The sequence below is a fragment of the Triticum aestivum genome, chromosome 3B (genome assembly GCF_018294505.1).
Source record: "Triticum aestivum cultivar Chinese Spring chromosome 3B, IWGSC CS RefSeq v2.1, whole genome shotgun sequence".
NCBI lineage: Eukaryota > Viridiplantae > Streptophyta > Magnoliopsida > Poales > Poaceae > Triticum > Triticum aestivum.
The window spans coordinates 727,429,536-727,447,946 of NC_057801.1; the positions used below are offsets into that span (position 1 = coordinate 727,429,536).

The following is an 18,411-nucleotide window of genomic DNA, read 5'->3' on the forward strand; positions in this document are numbered from 1 at the left end:
TGTGGTGCCTACACCAACTAGAGAGGAAATTAATGATTATGATCAAGGTACTTCAGATCAAGTTGCTACTGAACCTTGTAGGTCCACAAGGACACGTTCCACACCAGAGTGGCATGGCAACCCTGTCCTGGAAATCATGTTGTTAGACAACGGTGAACCTTCAAACTATGAAGAAGCGATGGCGGGCCCAGATTCCAACAAATGGCTTGAAGCCATGCAATCCGAGATAGAATCCATGTATGAAAACAAAGTATGGACTTTGACAGACTTGCCCGATGATCAGCGAGCGATAGAAAACAAATGGATCTTTAAGAAGAAGACGGATGCGGATGGTAATATTACCATCTATAAAGCTCGACTTGTCGCTAAGGGTTATGGGCAAGTTCAAGGGGTTGACTACAATGAGACTTTCTCTCCCGTAGTGAAGCTGAAGTCCGTCCGAATCATGTTAGCAATTGCCGCATACTATGATTATGAGATATGGCAGATGGACGTCAAAACGGCATTCCTTACCGGGCATCTTAAGGAAGAACTGTATATGATGCAGCTGGAGGGTTTTGTTGATCCTAAGAAAGCTAACAAAGTATGCAAGCTCCAGCGATCCATTTATGGGTTGGTGCAAGCATCTCGGAGTTGGAACATTCGCTTTGATGAGATGATCAAAGCGTTTGGGTTTATGCAGACTTATGGAGAAGCCTGCGTTTACAAGAAAGTGAGTGGGAGCTCTGTAGCATTTCTCATATTATATGTAGATGACATACTCTTGATGGGAAATGATATAGAACTTTTGGACAGCATTAAGGCCTACTTGAATAAGTGTTTTTCAATGAAGGACCTTGGAGAAGCTGCTTACATATTAGGCATCAAGATCTATAGGAATAGATCGAGACGCCTCATAGATCTTTCACAAAGCACATACCTTGATAAGATTTTGAAGAAGTTCAAAATGGATCAGTCCAAGAAAGTGTTCTTGCCTGTACTTCAAGGTGTGAAATTGAGCTCGGCTCAATGCCCGACCACGGTAAAAGATAAAGAAGAGATGAGTGTCATCCCCTATGCTTCAGCCATAGGATCTATTATGTATGCCATGCTGTGTACCAGACCTGATGTAAACCTTGCCGTAAGTTTGGTAGGAAGGTACCAAAGTAATCCTGGCAAGGAACACTAGACAGCGGTCAAGAATATCCTGAAGTACCTGAAAAGGACGAAGGACATGTTTCTCGTTTATGGAGGTGACGAAGAGCTCGTCATAAAGGGTTACGTCGACGCTAGCTTCGACACAGATCTGGATGACTCTAAGTCACAAACCGGATACGTGTATATGTTGAATGGTGGAGCAGTAAGCTGGTGTAGCTGCAAGCAGAGTGTCGTGGCGGGATCTACATGTGAAGCGGAGTACATGGCAGCCTCGGAGGCAGTGCATGAAGCAATTTGGGTGAAGGAGTTCATCACCGACCTAGGAGTCATGCCCAATGCGTCGGGGCCGATCAAACTCTTCTGTGACAACACTGGAGCTATTGCCCTTGCCAAGGAGCCTAGGTTTCACAAGAAGACCAGGCACATCAAGCGTTGCTTCAACTCCATCCGTGAAAATGTTCAAGATGGAGACATAGATATTTGCAAAGTACATACGGATCTGAATGTCACAGATCCGTTGACTAAACCTCTTTCGCGAGCAAAACATGATCAACACCAGACCTCTATGGGTGTTCGATTCATCACAATGTAACTAGATTATTGACTCTAGTGCAAGTGGGAGACTGTTGGAAATATGCCCTAGTGGCAATAATAAAAGGATTATTATTATATTTCCTTGTTCATGATAATTGTCTTTATTCATGCTATAATTGTATTATCCGGAAATCGTAATACACGTGTGAATACATAGACCATAATATGTCCCTAGTAAGCCTCTAGTTGACTAGCTCGTTGATCAACAGATAGTCATGGTTTCCTGACTATGGACATTAGATGTCGTTGATAACGGGATCACATCATTAGGAGAATGATGTGATGGACAAGACCCAATCCTAAGCATAGCACAAGATCGTGTACTTCGTTTTGCTAGAGCTTTTCCAATGTCAAGTATCTTTTCCTTAGACCATGAGATCGTGTAACTCCCGGATACCGTAGGAGTGCTTTGGGTGTACCAAACGTCACAATGTAACTGGGTGACTATAAAGGTGCACTACAGGTATATCCGAAAGTGTCTGTTGGGTTGACACGGATCGAGACTGGGATTTGTCACTCCATATTACGGAGAGGTATCACTGGGCCCACTCGGTAGTGCATCATCATAATGAGCTCAAAGTGACCAAGTGTCTGGTCAGGGGATCATGCATTACGGTACGAGTAAAGTGACTTGCCGGTAACGAGACTGAACGAGGTATTGGGATACCGACGATCGAGTCTCGGGCAAGTAACATACCGTCTGACAAAGGGAATAGTATACAGGGTTGCTTGAATCCTCGACATCGTGGTTCATCCGATGAGATCATCGAGGAGTATGTGGGAGCCAACATGGGAATCCAGATCCCGCTGTTGGTTATTGACTGGAGAGCCGTCTCGGTCATGTCTGCATGTCTCCCGAACCCGTAGGGTCTACACACTTAAGGTTCGGTGACGCTAGGGTTGTATGAATATGAGTATGCAGCAAACCGAATGTTGTTCGGAGTCCCGGATGAGATCCCGGACGTCACGAGGAGTTTCGGAATGGTCCGGAGGTAAAGAATTATATATAGGAAGTGCTGTTTCGGCCATCGGGAAAGTTTTGGGGTCATCCGGTATTGTACCGGGAGCATCGGAAGGGTCCCGGGGGTCCACCGGGTGGGGCCACCTATCCCGGAGGGCCCCGTGGGCTGAAGTGGGAGGGAACCAGCCCCTAGTGGGCTGGTGCGCCCCCCCTTGGCCCCCCCTGCGCCTAGGGTTGGAAACCCTAGGTGGGGGGGGGGGCGCACCACTTGCCTTGGGGGGCACTCCACCCCCCTGGCCGCCGCCCCCCTTGGGAGATTGCATCTCCCAGGGCCGGCGCCCCCCCCCCCCTGGGGGCCTATATAAAGGAGGGCAGGGGGAGGGCAGCCGCACCCTATGTCTTGGCGCCTCCCTCCCCCTGCTACACCTCGTCCTCCTCCCGCAGTCGCTTGGCGAAGCCCTGCCGGAGTTCTGCTGCATCCACCACCACGTCGTTGTGCTGCTGGATCATCATCAACCTCTCCTTCCCCTTTGCTGGATCAAGACGGAGGAGACTTCACGCTGATCGTATGTGTGTTGAACGCAGAGGTGCCGTCCGTTTGGCGCTAGGATCTCCGGTGATAAGATCACGACGAGAATGACTACTTCAACCCCGTTCTTTTGAACGCTTCCGCACGCGATCTACAAAGTGGTATGTAGATGCATCTCTCTCCCATGACTCGTTGCTTAGATGAACTCATAGATGGATCTTGGTGAAACCATAGGAAATTTTTTATTTTCTGCAACGTTCCCCAACAAGAGGTATAGCGGCTGTGTGGGCTAAACTGGAGACGGTCACGAGGGATATGCAACAGTGGGGCCGACAGGTGTTTGGCTTGATCAGAAAACAAATCAGCACGCTCAAGACGCAACTGGAAGATGCTAAGAGGAGATCCCTTGTCACCGGATGCTCACTGGAGGTCTGTGACATTGAGGGTCAGCTATGTGATATTTTTGAGAAGGAAGAGATCCTATACAAACAACGGTCCAGGGTGGATTGGCTTGCTGCTGGTGACCAGAACACTAAGTACTTCCAGAATAGATGCTCACACCGCAAGAGAAAGAACACTGTCAAGGCTCTAACGAGAGAAGATGGAACCAAATGCACTACAGATGAGGGCATGCGGGAAATGGCGGCAACTTTCTATGAGAATCTATTTTGGTCGGAGGGATCGGCGGATGCTAACCTGCTGCTAGAGAACATTATGCCCTTGGTTACTGATTTGATGAATGATAAACTAACATCGGCCATTACAGACTTAGAGATCGAACGGGCGTTGTTCCAGATAGGCCCGACTAAGGTGCCGGGGCCGGATGGTTTACCCGCAATGTTTTACCAAAGACAGTGGTCTCTGGTGAAGGAAGATGTTTGCAGAGCTGTATGTGACTTCTTCGAAGGTGAGGCAGCTCCTGACAGTTTTAATGCGACTGCTATTGTGATGATCCCCAAAGTAAACTCACCGGAGTTACTTTCACAGTTCAGACCAATTAGCTTTTGTAATGTGCTCTACAAAATAGCATCTAAAGTTCTTGCCAACAGATTAAAATATATTCTTCCAGTGTTGATCTCTGAAGAGCAAAGTGCTTTTGTACCTCGGAGGCTCATAACGGATAACGTGTTGATTGCATATGAGAGTGTTCATGCGACCTGGACTAGAAAGAGAAAGAAACCGTTGTGTGCTGTGAAGTTGGACATGATGAAGGCGTACGATAGAGTAGAATGGATTTTCCTACAGCAAATGCTTGAACATTTTGGTTTCAACCGGAGATGGATTTCCATGGTGATGAAGTGTGTTACATCAGCTAGTTTTGTTGTCAAATTAAATGGAGGTTGTTCCAGAGGTTTTTTTGCCATCAAGGGGGCTGCGACAGGGTGACCCTCTGTCGCCCAACCTGTTCCTCTTTTGTGTAGAAGGATTCTCAGCTTTACTTAAGAAGGCGCAGCAGAACAAAGATATTAGAGGTGTTTCGTTTGGGAGCACTGGCCCCCACATCACACACCTACTGTTTGCAGACGATAGCATAGTGTTCTTGGAAGGATCATGTTGTGACCGTTTTTTCAGGATATTAATTTCCCAGAAAATGGCCCTTGTGCTCACCAGCCCCGGGATTACTGTTAGCTGCTGAGACACCAATTTGATACAAAAACTCCAAGCAAAATACAAAATGTGTAGTACAAGACCATTCTGGCCTATGAGTACAACAAATGGTTTCTAGTGGTTGATGGCGGAAGCGGTTTGTGGTTCATCAGTGTCTATGGGACTCCATTTTCCACAGGAACAACTGACCTGGATAACTCCTATCTTCGTGAGGCTGCTATCACCATTGCGTAGGTTCTGGGGCTGCAATCGCAATGCTCCTCTCCATGCAAGAAATCTGGCCAAGACAATAGCCAGGGACAAGCCAGTGATTACTTTGAATGTACTCGCAAACATTATGAACACAGGTATAACATAATGAATGATAATCATGCTCTGAAATATTTCATGATCACAACGTCAGTCACGAAATAAAAAAAATCCATGATGCACGCAAGCAGGTTATTCATATACAACATGAATATGCAATAAGGGAGTGGAAATAGAATGCACCGATCGGGTGTCTGAAGCGACGCCTCGAGAGGATAATAATATAAAGCATGCCTTAGTCAGGCATATGTGCGACACCACATAAAGGGCTTATAAATAATTTAAATAACAAGCATGCCAAAGTCGGGCGTCTGAGCGACGTCACATAAAGGGCTTATAAAGGAAATAAGTAACAAGCATGCCACAGTCGGGCGTCTGTGCGACACCACATAAAGGGCTTATAAGTAATCTAAATGACAAGCATGCCACAGTCGGGCGTCTGAGCGACACCACAAAAAGGGCTTATAAATAATTTTAAATAACAAGCATGCCACAGTCGGGCGTCTGAGCGACAGCACATAAAGGGCTTATAAGAGAATAATCACAGTGAATATCGAGGAGGTAGAACCATCCCAGGGATACTCAATAATTTAAATAATGTAAATGGTTAGTCCATAATAATAGTAATCATAATCATCATGAGTCACAAGTCATGATCCATGTTCTGGTTTAGCAATATTTCCTCTGAAGACCGACATTAAGACCGACACTTGACCCATCCCAGACTGTAGTCCCTAACCATGGACACGGCTATTCGAATAGATATAATATCTGCAGAGGGTGTACTCTTTACCCACGAGTAACGGATTCCTTTAGTCCATCGGGACTAATTCCGTCTACGGTCTTTTAATTGAAAACACACCTGACCGCACACACCAGCCTAACTTACTGGTGTCTGGAATCACCCACGACACCCGTTAAGCAAAACTCTAAGTGGGGAGGCTACAACCTCGACTAGCATGGGATCACAAAATTTATAACGCGTGCAAACTAGGGGAGCTACCCCCTCGGCTCCAACCGGAAACACCCATGCCCCCGGACCAGGTGGCATGTCTACCGGATGCAGCCGGTATCTTCCACCATGGACTCTCTGTACGGTGTGTGCTGGGAAGGGGTTGACAACTTACTGAACCATACCCTACCTATGGCAAGGACAAGTGGTAGTACGAAACAAGTATGGGGGTTAGTGGAACAAGACTCGATCTATGGTCAACTCAGGAGGTTAAGACATTTCCTGCATGATAAGCATAAGAAATATATTTCACACCAATCAGACAGAATCACCACTCATCATACCTCACCATGCCTTACCGGACATAACCATCTTGACGAAGAACTAGAGACAAGCTCGTGTCTACCCAAGACAGAGACTTTCCCGGATTCCTCCCGATAGGCATGAAAGGCATATGAGGGTGATTACTAGCTATCATAAGCATATCAAATTACAACAGCAAGGAATCATCATTATGCACTCATGAATGTGATCATAACACCACATAAAATATCGAATACTTCGTGTCAAGGTGATGTCGTATTTGCATCAAATGACGCACAACAAATATTATGCCGGGGTTCAGAATGCTTGCCTTCAAGAGTATGTAAGTGGGGTGCACTTTTTTGAAAGTTGCTTCCTTCTTCAAAAATCCTATTTTAAAAATAAATAAATTAACACATAGTTTCAAAACAGTACAAAAAGTTGTCTGTAAAATTTTCAAATAAATATGAAAATAAACTAGACAAAATTTGAGAAACAATAGAAAAAGAATCAAATCAATTGGACTTATATTTAAAAAGTTATAGCCAGTCAAAATTTAGTCAAAATTTTTGCTTTTAATAAAAATCAGAAAAAGAAAACGGTTCGGGGGCTTACTCTTTCGAAGGCGTATTCGGTGGAATACGTTTCCACTAAAGACACGTCGGCAGAGCTGGGGTCACTGGCAGGTGGGGCCGTCGGGTCCACTGGTCAGGTTTGACCAGTCGCCGCGCCCTCCTTCCTTCTCTGGCCGAGCGGTGGCGGGGCTCCGGCGATTGCCGTCGACGAACGGCGGCTCCCCGCGGGATTTTGAGGGCGGGGATGGATCCGCTGGTCCAGGGTGGTCCTCCCAGTGGTTGATAGTCTGGCGGGGGAGGAGGGGGTCGCCGGCGGCGAGCTCCGTGGCGGACGGTGGTTTCGGGAAGATTGGGGTCTCGAGCTATGGTGGCTCCGCACGGTCGAGGGGAGTCAGACGGTGGCGTTGGAAGGACTAGGGAGGCCCTGATCATGACGGACGGGACCGGAGTGTGGCGGCGGCCGAACTGACCGGAGACGAGGAGGAAGGCCTCCCTCCGTCGATTGCTGGCTGCGGGGGCTCTAGAGGGATGGCCCGAGGTCGTCTGAGGGTCTGGTTGAGCTTGGGGGCTCCTTTTATAGGCGGTCGAGGTCGGTTACCGCGGCTGCGGATAAGAACGCCGGCGAACCGCCGTTCTGTTGCTGGCAGGGCGACGTGGCGGTGACGAGCGCTAGCGGACGGGCTCGTGGATGAGTTCGAGATGTTCAGGGGCGAGCTGGCGCGCGGCTGTGGCTCGGGCGGCGCCGTCCATGGCAGGAGCGTGCTGCGGACGCCGGCGTGCCGCCAAGAGGGCTCTGATGGCGGCGCTGTAGGGCGCCAAGGACGGCTTGGAGGGTTCTGGCGAGCAGACGAGAATGGGGCGTGGCCCTGCGGGCGAGCAAAGGCCAGGGGCACGACGCGGCGGCTCGGTTGCGCGCGCGTGAAAAACGTGCGCTCTGGGCGCGCCATGTGCTCGATGAAATGCCAACGCGTGCTAGAGGGCTTGAATGAGGCTGGTAGCTAATAGGTCTAGGTTAGAGGTAGCTAGGAGATTAGTGGACATGGCTGTTGGGTCAGGGGATCATGTCTGCAATGTAAACTAAAAACTATGCCAAAACTGGCCATGCACACAAGGTGCTCGACAGAATGCCATGGGCATCTAGGCATTTCTTTGGGTGGCTAAAAACTCTAGATCAGAGTCTCTTTAGATGATAAAGAGGGTGGCAAGGTTGGTTTGACAAAAACAGAAACTCACTAGTGTAAGTTTTTGAGAAAACCAAATCTGGACAGAAAATAAAGGGCATTATTACATGGACAAAAAATACTCCAATGGGTCCAATCTCCTGGACTTAAGGGTTTGGTAGGCTGGTCTATAAGCAGGAGAAAAATCAAGGGCAATAGGGCAAGATAAAACATGGTTGCAGTACAAAACACCAAACTGGACCAAAATGAAGATGAGGATGATTTGCTCAAATTTTTCAAAGAACACCAATGGGTTTTTGCATAAAGTTGAATTATACACTAGTACTAACATCCCCTAATTTTGGTGGAAGTTTTAAAGAAATATTTAAATAGGTTGTAGTGCAAATTACAAACTGGACCAGATTTGAAAACTTGAGGTAGGGCTCAAAATCTCCAAATGACTAAAAGAGATTTTTGCATAAAAGTGATGTGGGAACATCACATGACATCCCCAAATTTTAGTGGAACTTTTAAAGAAGTATTTGCAAGGGTTGTAGTGCAAATGGAACTCTAAAACTAATGAAAAATCATTTTTTAAGAAATAAAGCTTAGGAAAAATAATTGTAGAAATAATTCCACTAATAAAAAGAAATGGTCTTGGAAAGATATACAAGTCCAATAATATTTTTGAAAGGTTTCCACCTAGAAGGAAAAACTCAAAAAAATCAGAGGGACAGAGTGGTCTGAAATTAAATGATAAAACCAGAAAATAAAAGTTTAATTTCCTGGCAAAATTTTAATTAATAAATCAAGGTCAAAATTTTGGGGTGTTACAGATCACAGGATGATTTGGCGGTGCTCAAAGGGATTCTCATCAAGTATGAGGCAGCCTCCGGACAAAAAGTTAATCTTCAAAAGTCCACTATCTTTTTCGGGAAGGGATGTCCTAATGAGGACAAGGGGCCGTTAATGCAAGCAATTGGGATCCAAACAGAGGCACTTGGTGAAAGATATTTGGGCCTACCAAGAGTGGTGGGCAAATCTAAGGATGGAACGTTTAAGTATGTAACGGAGTGCTCGAAAGGCAAGGTCTCGGGATGGAAAGGGCAAGGCCTCTCTAAGGCAGCGAGAGAGGTGCTTGTCAAATCGGGATTGCAATCTACACCAACTTTCACCATGAGCTGTTTTCAACTCACAAAGAAGATGTGCAGGAACCTGACTTCAATTTCGTCAAACTTTTGGTGGGGTGAAGCAAATGGAGAAAAGAAGTTGCATTGGTTAGCATGGGAGAAGATGTGTATGGAGAAGAGGGACAGAGGGCTTGGGTTCAGAGACCCAGTAGCTTTCAACCAAGCTTTGCTTGCTAAGCAGGCTTGGCGAGTGTTGCAATGCCCGGACTCCCTATGCGCTAGAATTTTGAAGGCCCGGTACTATAGAGACGGCTCTATTATGAACGTTACCCGCCCATCCGGTGCGTCCTACACTTTCCGGAGCATGATATATGGGCGGGACCTGCTAAGAGAAGGCACGATCTGGCGCATAGATGATGGGTCAAAGATCAATGTCCACCACGATAATTGGATCCCGAGACGTGGGAGTATGAAGCCGCTGGGACAATCTTTTGTTCCGGGGGCTATCAAGGTGCAGAACCTCATGACGCCGGATGGAAGGGGATGGAATCAGGAGCTGGTGGATGACATGTTTTCACCAGATGATGCAAAGGATATCAAGCAGATAGCTATTGGTGGGCCTAACATGGATGACTACATAGCCTGGAACTTCACGAAGAACGGGTTGTTTACGGTGAGATCAACCTATCATCTGAGGATGGCGTTGAACGGGGTGAAGTCCGGACGGCCGGGCCGTTCCTCCTTGGTCAACGCGCACAAGGGCTGGCTCGCGCTGTGGGATGCTAGTGCCCCAAATAAGGCTAAAATTCATATGTGAAGACTCATGAGAAATGGGTTAGCTGTTGGGACGGAGCTTCACCGTCGTCATATCAAGCCGGGGGTGTTTTGTGTGGCATGTGGACGAGAAGAGGACCTCCTCCACCGTTTTTGGACATGTCCGCATTCAGCCTTGTTTTGGAGGATGCTGCGTTCGGAGAAAGGAGTTATGGTGGCAGCCCCACCGTGTCAGATCGACTCCTCGAGCGCGCTGTCGTCATGGCTGCCTGGGTGGTTCGCGGAAGCAAGAGAGGAGGAGAGAGCCACGATGATCCAGGCCTGCTACGGCTTGGGGCTGGCAAGGAATGAGGCAAGGGACGGTAAGAGGATCGCATCACCACATGAAATAATGAACTCTGTATGTGCGTATATGGCTGAATGGTATGCTGTCCATAGGAAGGAGGCCCAGCCAAAAACGACGAACGAATCTGCCAAGTGGAAGCCGCCGGACCAAGGGTGGATCAAAGCTAACGCTGATGGTGCGGTCTCCAGGTTTGGCGACAAAGGAGGAGCCGGGGTCATCCTACGTGGCCACGCAGGGGACTTCCAAGCGGCAGCATGCCACATCTATCGTCATGAATCTGATCCTGAAAGCGTGGAGATGCTTGCATGCAAACGAGCTGTCCAGCTAGCTGTCGAGATCAACGTCAGAAAACTCCACCTGAAGACTGATAACAAAACGGTGGCATCGTTGCTTCAGGCAAAAGAGAAAAGTTTGGCTGCCGTGGGGCCAAGGGTGCAAGAGATTAAAGACATGTTTTGTTTTTTCGACGAGGTGAAAGTTTCATGGGTTGGTCGTTCTGCGAATTCCGCCGCGCATAAGTTAGCAAAAGTAGGAGTAGGAGATGAACTTTGTAAGGTTTGGCTTATGGTTCCCCCGGAGTTTGTACTTTCGGAGATCCCATACTTGATTTAATTCCTTAAATAAAGCGGCAGTTTTCCCCCTCAAAAAAAAAACTTCTACTGCAGAGGTCTACATACATGCACATATACTCACCCTTATGACGCACGCACGCGCGCATCGCCTATCTCTATGAACATCTTCAAGCTACTGAGACAACATCACATCTCAAAATTGATGAAATCATCACGTGCGCCTCATAGTCGACGGGCAAAAAAAACTAACCATCTCGCATCTCACGTAATCGCAACAAACATCGCAAGAAAAAGGTACTCGTAACAAAATTGTGGCAGGCTGGGCACCGGCTAATAATTGTGCGCATCATTTCTACGGCTCGGCATGCACCGGCTAATAATGCAACGTAGAGGGGGGGAAACCGGCACCACACGGCCTCGTTTTCTTGGATACTTTGGCCATGGGGACATGAATATGATCACGAGTTCAAGACACAAGGAATGAAGGAATGTGAAAAAAGGTACTGCTGCGTGGAAAATACATTTGAGCATACTGACCTTTGCCAGCCACCACTGGCTGTCCATACACACGCTGCCCTTCCGTATTTGGCATTTGGCACCAACCCCAGGTTCATTCCGGCCTTATAAAATGTACCCAAACATTGCACGTACTTCCTTCATTCCTAAATATAAGTCTTAACGATATCCATTCCTTCCCAATGGCCCTCGCGTCGCCCCCTCCCCGGGGCGACACGGGCGGCGGCTCTGCCTCCGGCCATCGCGCCCCCTCCGCACCCCTCTCCCCTCGCCGTCACCGGTGGACCCCGCCGGGCGAAGCCTGCGCGGATCTGGCGGCGGCAGGGCCACTTCTTCCCGCCGGCTCCGGCCGCTCGCGGGGGGAAGCCCACGGCGACGGGCGGCGGATTCCAGCTGGCGTTCGGCGCTTGGCGGCGGCTGCGGGCAGGGGGTGGGGCGCTGGGGCGGCGGCCTCGGTCCGAGCATCGACCGTGACCTGGGCGTGGACGGTGCGCGTGTGCGAGGCGGCTCTCGGCTCTGGATGTGCATGCGGGGTGCAGATTGAAGGTCGGGAGCAGCGGCGGGCGCGGTGACTGCCGGGGCGCGGCCGGCGAGCGTGTCCGAAGCTCGAGGTGTGCTGCGGTGGAGGGATTGCTCGTCTGCTCTGCTGCTTCGCTGGAGCGGCTCCGATCCGAATCTGGCCATTGGTGGTTCCCTGATCTAGCTGCTAGTCCTTGTGATGCGTCGGTTGTTGTGGTGGTGGTGGTCGCGGTGGTGCTGCGGTGGTGGACGGCGGCTACGGCCAGGGGGTGGTGCGTGCCTGGCACGGTGGATCATGGGATCCCGCGTCCAGAGTGAGGTCGGCCTCGGCAGGTATGGTGGATCGTGGGCGGCGGTCGATGGCGGTAGGTGGTCGGTACATGTCCAGGAGAAATTCTTGTTCTGGTCTTCATCGGAGCCAACGACGGCGGCGCCCATGGGTGTCGCGGCCTTTCTTGAAAGCGTCGTTGTGAAGGTGTGCTCCTCCTCCCCATGGCTTTGGCTCCAGGGGGAAACCTCCGATCCACTAGATCGGGCGATGGAGGCATCCTCGCGTCTTTCTCCTCCTTGGGGGCATCGTCTCGGAGTCGGCTACGACCGAGAGACCGGTGGATGGCGGTATCTTCGCCGTGTGGTTTGCTGAGGCAGGGCGCTTGTTTCTGTTTTGGCAACAATGATGACGTCGAGAGGAGCTCGGGTCGCGGCATGGACTTTGGTAGTCGGTCCTTTCCGGCGTGTTCGAGGTGCTCTTTCGTAGGTTGCTTGGTTGCTTTGAAGTCAGAGCTGTGGTGGAGCGGATCCAGGTGGTGACGATGACAGACACTCGGTGGTTGTCTGCGGAGGGCATGATCGGCGCAAGTCCTGCATATTTCCCTTGCGATGCTCGTCATCAAGTCGGAGATGTCGATCGCTTGCGTGTGTGGCCATCTGTGGGCATGTGTCGTCATGGTTTCTGCGGCTGTTTGCGGGTCGGCTTCGATGATGGAGCTCTATGGTGAAGTCGGAGTCGCCCGTTCGGGGCAACCGGTGATAACGATGACGCTTGCGACTCCTCGGCGGATGTCTTTCTTCTTTGCAGCTGTGTTAGATGTCGGTGGCCAGGTTGGCCGGTGGTGCCCATGTTATATGGGTTGGGTTGTATCGGTTTTAGCCTGGTTTTCCGTCAATTAACCGGGTAATTCTCTTCTTGGGCAATTCTCTTCTTCTTAATCAATGAAAATGGCATGTCTTTTGCCTCGTTTCAAAAAATATATAAGTCTTTTTAGAGAGTGCACTACAAACTACATACGGATGTATATAAACATATTTTAGAGTGTAGATTCACTCATTTTGTTTCGTATGTGGTTCATAATGCAATCTTTAAAAAGACTTATATTTAGGAACGGTGGGAGTACATTCCACTGCATGCACCCCATAGCGTACGTTTCTACAACTTGCATTTTTTTTCCTTCACGTCTTGGATTTGGTAGCGCTCGTTCATGGCGGTGTCACTGCCGGCATTCGCGGTGCGTCGAGGCGAGCTGGTGCTGGTGGTGCCATCGGCGCCGACGCCGCGGGAGGTGAAGCCGCTGTCAGACATCGACGACGCGGAGGGACTCCGGAGGTTGCAAATTGCAACTTGTGGGCCCCCAGCAGCCTTGGCCCTAGGACATCGACGACGCGGAGGGACGCCGGGCTGCATGCAGTTACAGAAGGCCGTCGGCGAGCTTGCGCGGGGCGCCGACGTGCCGACGCTGACGCCAACATGGGGCAGGGAGATCTTCATGGCGCGGCAGCACCGGCAGCCGTCGTATCCTACCCGCACCTCGAATACCACCGGGAGCCGGCGGGGGGCCGACCGGATGCTGTCGACCCATCGGGCCCGGGGCGAAACTTAAACTTGGGCCCTTAATATAGACTTCATAATAATAAATGAATATACATATGTATATATATAATAATTATTATTTTTTTGCGAGAATATATATAATAATTATTATCCATAAGACTTGAATTAATCCTATGTATGCGTATCAAATAATTTATAAATATTACCTTAAAATTTTCTTCTAACATTCCTCGAAGTAAAGTGACTTCTGATGGGGTTGATGCCAATCTCATCCAATAATTTCTTGTCGATGGATAATGTTGCCAAACTATTTAACCTCTCCTGATTCAATAATCTCTTTGCGTCTGCGTGAAAGCCCAGCACCCAGCCCTTCACTTTCTTTGACATAGGCCCATAGGCTCGGGGCCCCTGGTTTTGGGGGGGCCGGGGCGGCCGCCCCCTCTGCCCCTCCCCAGGGCGTCGACGCGCCCCAACGACATGGTGTGCGTCCCGTTCTTCTTCGGGCTCCGAGAGATCTCGGGGCTGCGGCAGTGGGCACCACCCCACATGCGCGACGACTTCTCCCGGTTCGAGCTCGTGGCCGCCTCTATGTGGCGCAGCAGCACAGCCGTGCTTGGCTACACAACCGACAAGGAGGTGCGCCTGTCTTTCATCATCAACGTTCGCGGCCATGCCGGCACCCCTCTCCCGGAAGGCTTCTACGGGAACGCATTCGCGTACTCCACCGCGGCGACCACCGCCGGGGAGCTCTGCGGCGGGGGCCTCGGGCACACGCTGGAGCTGGTGAAGAAGGCCAAGTCAGCAGTGACATACGACTACCTGTTGTCGGTGGCGGACCTGATGGTGCTCATGGGGCGGCCGTTGTTCGCCTGTCGCGGATGTACATCATGTTGGACGTGAGCCACGCCGGGTTCAAGAGCGTGGACTTCGGGTGGGGGGAGGCCGTGTACGGCGGCCCTGCCAAGGGAGGCGAAGGACCGATCCCCGGCGTCGCCAACTACTTCTTGTGGTCGAAGAATGGCAAGGGGGAGGAGGGCACCCTGGTGCCCATCTCCCTGCCCAAGAACGTCATGGAGAGGTTCCAGCTCGAGGTGGCAGGCCTACGGCCGAGCTCTATCGGAGCTTTACGTGACAACCCCAAAATAAATGTGTGTGTCATCTAAAAAATGTTCACACATTTTTTTAAATGTACGTGATATTTTTAAAACTTAAAAAAATTATGGAGAAAAACTGTTACAAAATGCTCATATAATTCAAACAAAATGGTGTGTACCATTCAAAAATATATATATTACATTTCATAAAATGTCCGCACATTTCAAAGAAAATGTTTTGACATTTGATAAAAAATATACAATATAAAATAAATCTCACAGTTTTAAAATATATTTCATGTCATAAAAAATGCTTCAACGTGTATTTGAAATATTTAACACATATTGGAAAAGGAATATTAAAACATGTATATGAAACAGTTTTAATTATATATTTAAAAATGTTAAAAATATATCAAAACATCATTTAGATGTATATACAAAAAATATACAATGCGTATGGAAAAAAATAAACATCAAAACATATATTTGAAAAAATTAACCATATATATATGATTGTTAAGCATATATCAAAAAATGTTTTAGATGGATAAAAAAATGTACAATTTGTCTGAAAAAAAACAGGCATCAAAACATTTATTTGCAAAAAATGTTAACCATGTATTTAAAAAATGTTAAACGTGTAAGAAAAGCAAAGAAAGCAGATGCAAACAGTGAAAAACGGATTAAAAAACCTGTTGAAAACCGACACCAAAAACCAAAAAAAGAAGGAAGAATGTCTACAAAAATACAAGAAAAGAGAATTAAAAGCCAATGAAAACCATAATACTGACAAAACTCTGTAAAAATCGATGGAACCACTAAATAAAAACATAGAAAAAGAAACAAAAAGAAAAACCGGTAAAAATTTGACATGTCCAGCCAGTTAAACAGTAAAGAAGAAGAAAAACCGGACCCGAGCAGTGACGCAAGCGAGTGAACATGCTGGGAACCTGATTTCCGAGACGGGCCATACGCAAGGACGCCAGAGGCGCGATGTAATAGGAATCGGTATAGGCGATATATAGTTGTCGTTTTCTTTCCTACTTTTTTTTGTCCGTGCAACAAGTCGTCGAGGAATCGCATAGATCACTCGCTCCTGAACTGTCCCAACTAGGCAAAAGCGAGTGAACGTGCTGAGAACCTGATTTCCAGGCCGGGCCAAACTCACGGACGCCAAAGGCACGATGTAATAGGAATCGGGACGGGCGATATATAGTTGTCATGGTATTTCCTACTTTTTTTTTGTCTATGCAACAAGTTGTCGAGGAATTGCATAGAGCGCTCGCTTGTGAACAGTCCCAACTAGGCGAATCGCTACCTAGTTCGGGCAGGTGGCGTATGTTCTTGCTATCGACCCAGCTGCACCATCACACCATTAAATTGATGCTTCAAGCGTGATCAAGGAGGTGTGAAACTCCAAAGAAGCCAACAAACAATAGGGTTAGCGCCAACAATGGTATATCAGCGAGCTCCAGTCCGGAAGCTCGACCAGACGCAATTAGAGCCCTATGTTGAAACTATCACAATCTGGCAACATTGCGACAATCGAGGAGTTTCGTGAACTTGTGAAGCACGTTCCCTTGCGGTTCTTTGTGACGTTAAAACTCAAATACAAAAGACAGACTGAGGCTCTAGCCTCGAGTTTAGCTTTTCGTAAAGCCTTTGATGTAAGCAATTTTTTGATAAATAAGGGTGCCTTTATTGACACATAATGAAGCATCAAGTGAATACAAACACAATAAACAAACACTTGGTCTTTGATGCGTGGCAAGCAGCAAGCTCAGCTAATTCGGCTAGGGAGTTGCAACATAAGCTTCTTTCACTGTATGGTACGATCGAAAGGTGGGACTAGCAAACTTTCGACCACATCTGAAAGGAGATACATGATTTGATGCACAAGTTGACAAAGGGCGTGTTCTTGCATTGCATACATGTCTCAGTTGGGCCTGATTGAGGAAAAACAAGGGAAAAGAATCATCATCTGCACATTGTTTGGTTGCGCATCTAGGTTTCTTGCATTAAGGGATCATTGTGGCATGACGTTTGGTGTCCTGCATTGGCTCGGCTCATGCAACTGCACGGTATTCGTCTCTCTATCTCCTAATTTTCTACCAACGGTCTAAAACAATTGTTGTTGTTGTTGTTGTTCTGAAACAATGCGCATTGGCATATTTCAAGTACTGGGACTTTCCAGGGGCATATTTCAAAATTAGAGAATAATAATGGCATTTCTCAAAACCAAAAACTTTGTAATGGCAGATATCAAATTCATCAACACTCTACATGACCCGCCGAAGCCGGTGTATGCAACGGGTACTAAAGAGATCAAGGAACGGAGCAATCAGCTTCCATCTGGAAAGCATGAAGTGAACATGGAGACAAACAGAGTCGCTCGGAGCTCTGTTCCGAAGGAGCTTTTTTTTTCGAAACGGACTTCCGTAGTAGTGTTTGGTTAGTTTTTTTAATTCATTGGAGACAACAGTTATTCATGTTTGGTTAGCTAGTCCGCTTGAAGGCGTAGGAATCCCCGCTATTTAAAATTCTGATGAATAACCGATATTCATGTTTGGGTGTTTACCCCTGCTTTTGTATACTTTTTTTTTTTGGAAAAGCCTATGCCCTTTGCGACCCAATGAGCTCCTACCATCAGGCGCTCTAGAATCTACATGCCTGATTGTTCGATATCCTTCCACCATGACATTGTTCAGATGCATACGAGCTTTTGCTCGAGCGCCGAATCCAGACCAGCAATTAGCCCGAGCCCCTGGTGTGATGCGAGCGCAGCCATGCCCCGCCATGGTCAAGAGAGATCATCAGCCTGGCCGGCCCATGGCGTGACTTAGCAGTACGCTGGTGCCAACCGAGAGTCACTGGTGTATGTGAGTTGTTTGTGTGCGTGCGTATGACCAGTGAGTCAGGAGAGGTGTTCGGCTACATAAGCCTGAAATTGTAACTGAAAAAGCAAGTCTGAACCGAGGAACGAAACCCTGGATTCTCCTCCACTCCTCTCTCGTTTTCTCTTCTGCTTCTTCCTCACGTCGGCTATCTATCATACCGGCAAGGGGGCGGTTACACCGCGGCGTAGCAGCATTGCGTGACCACCCAGTATGCGTTACCACTTACCAGCACGTTGAGGTGTTCCATGAGGTCTCCAGACATCATGGAAATGAGGCGATGCTTTGGTACCTTTCTCAGGCAAACCTGGACTTTGAGTTCGTTGCGGCATTCCTTTTCCTTTGCAGAACCCCTCGGTGCTGCGACAGTTCCCTCAGTTCGGCGAGAGAGCAGCGGGGGCACTGCAAATTGCACTGTACATGTTCGGTACGCAGAAGAGCTTCCCGATTGATACGGAGCTGTTGCCGCATGCATCATTTTGGATGATAACCATCACCTGGTCCTTCCTAGTTCTTTCGAAGTTAATGCTCCCAGATGATTCCTTCTACAGATGGAATGATTCTGTACCTGCGGAGAGACTGGTGGAGGTAAGCTTCTTCTAGGATG

General features: G+C 48.3%; 1 pseudogene; it reads left to right on the top strand.

Annotated features, from left to right (window-relative positions):
* The first annotated feature begins 13,463 nt into the window (after positions 1-13,463).
* LOC123067766 (benzyl alcohol O-benzoyltransferase-like) lies at positions 13,464-18,407 on the top strand (annotated as a pseudogene).
* Positions 18,408-18,411: the final 4 nt, after the last annotated feature.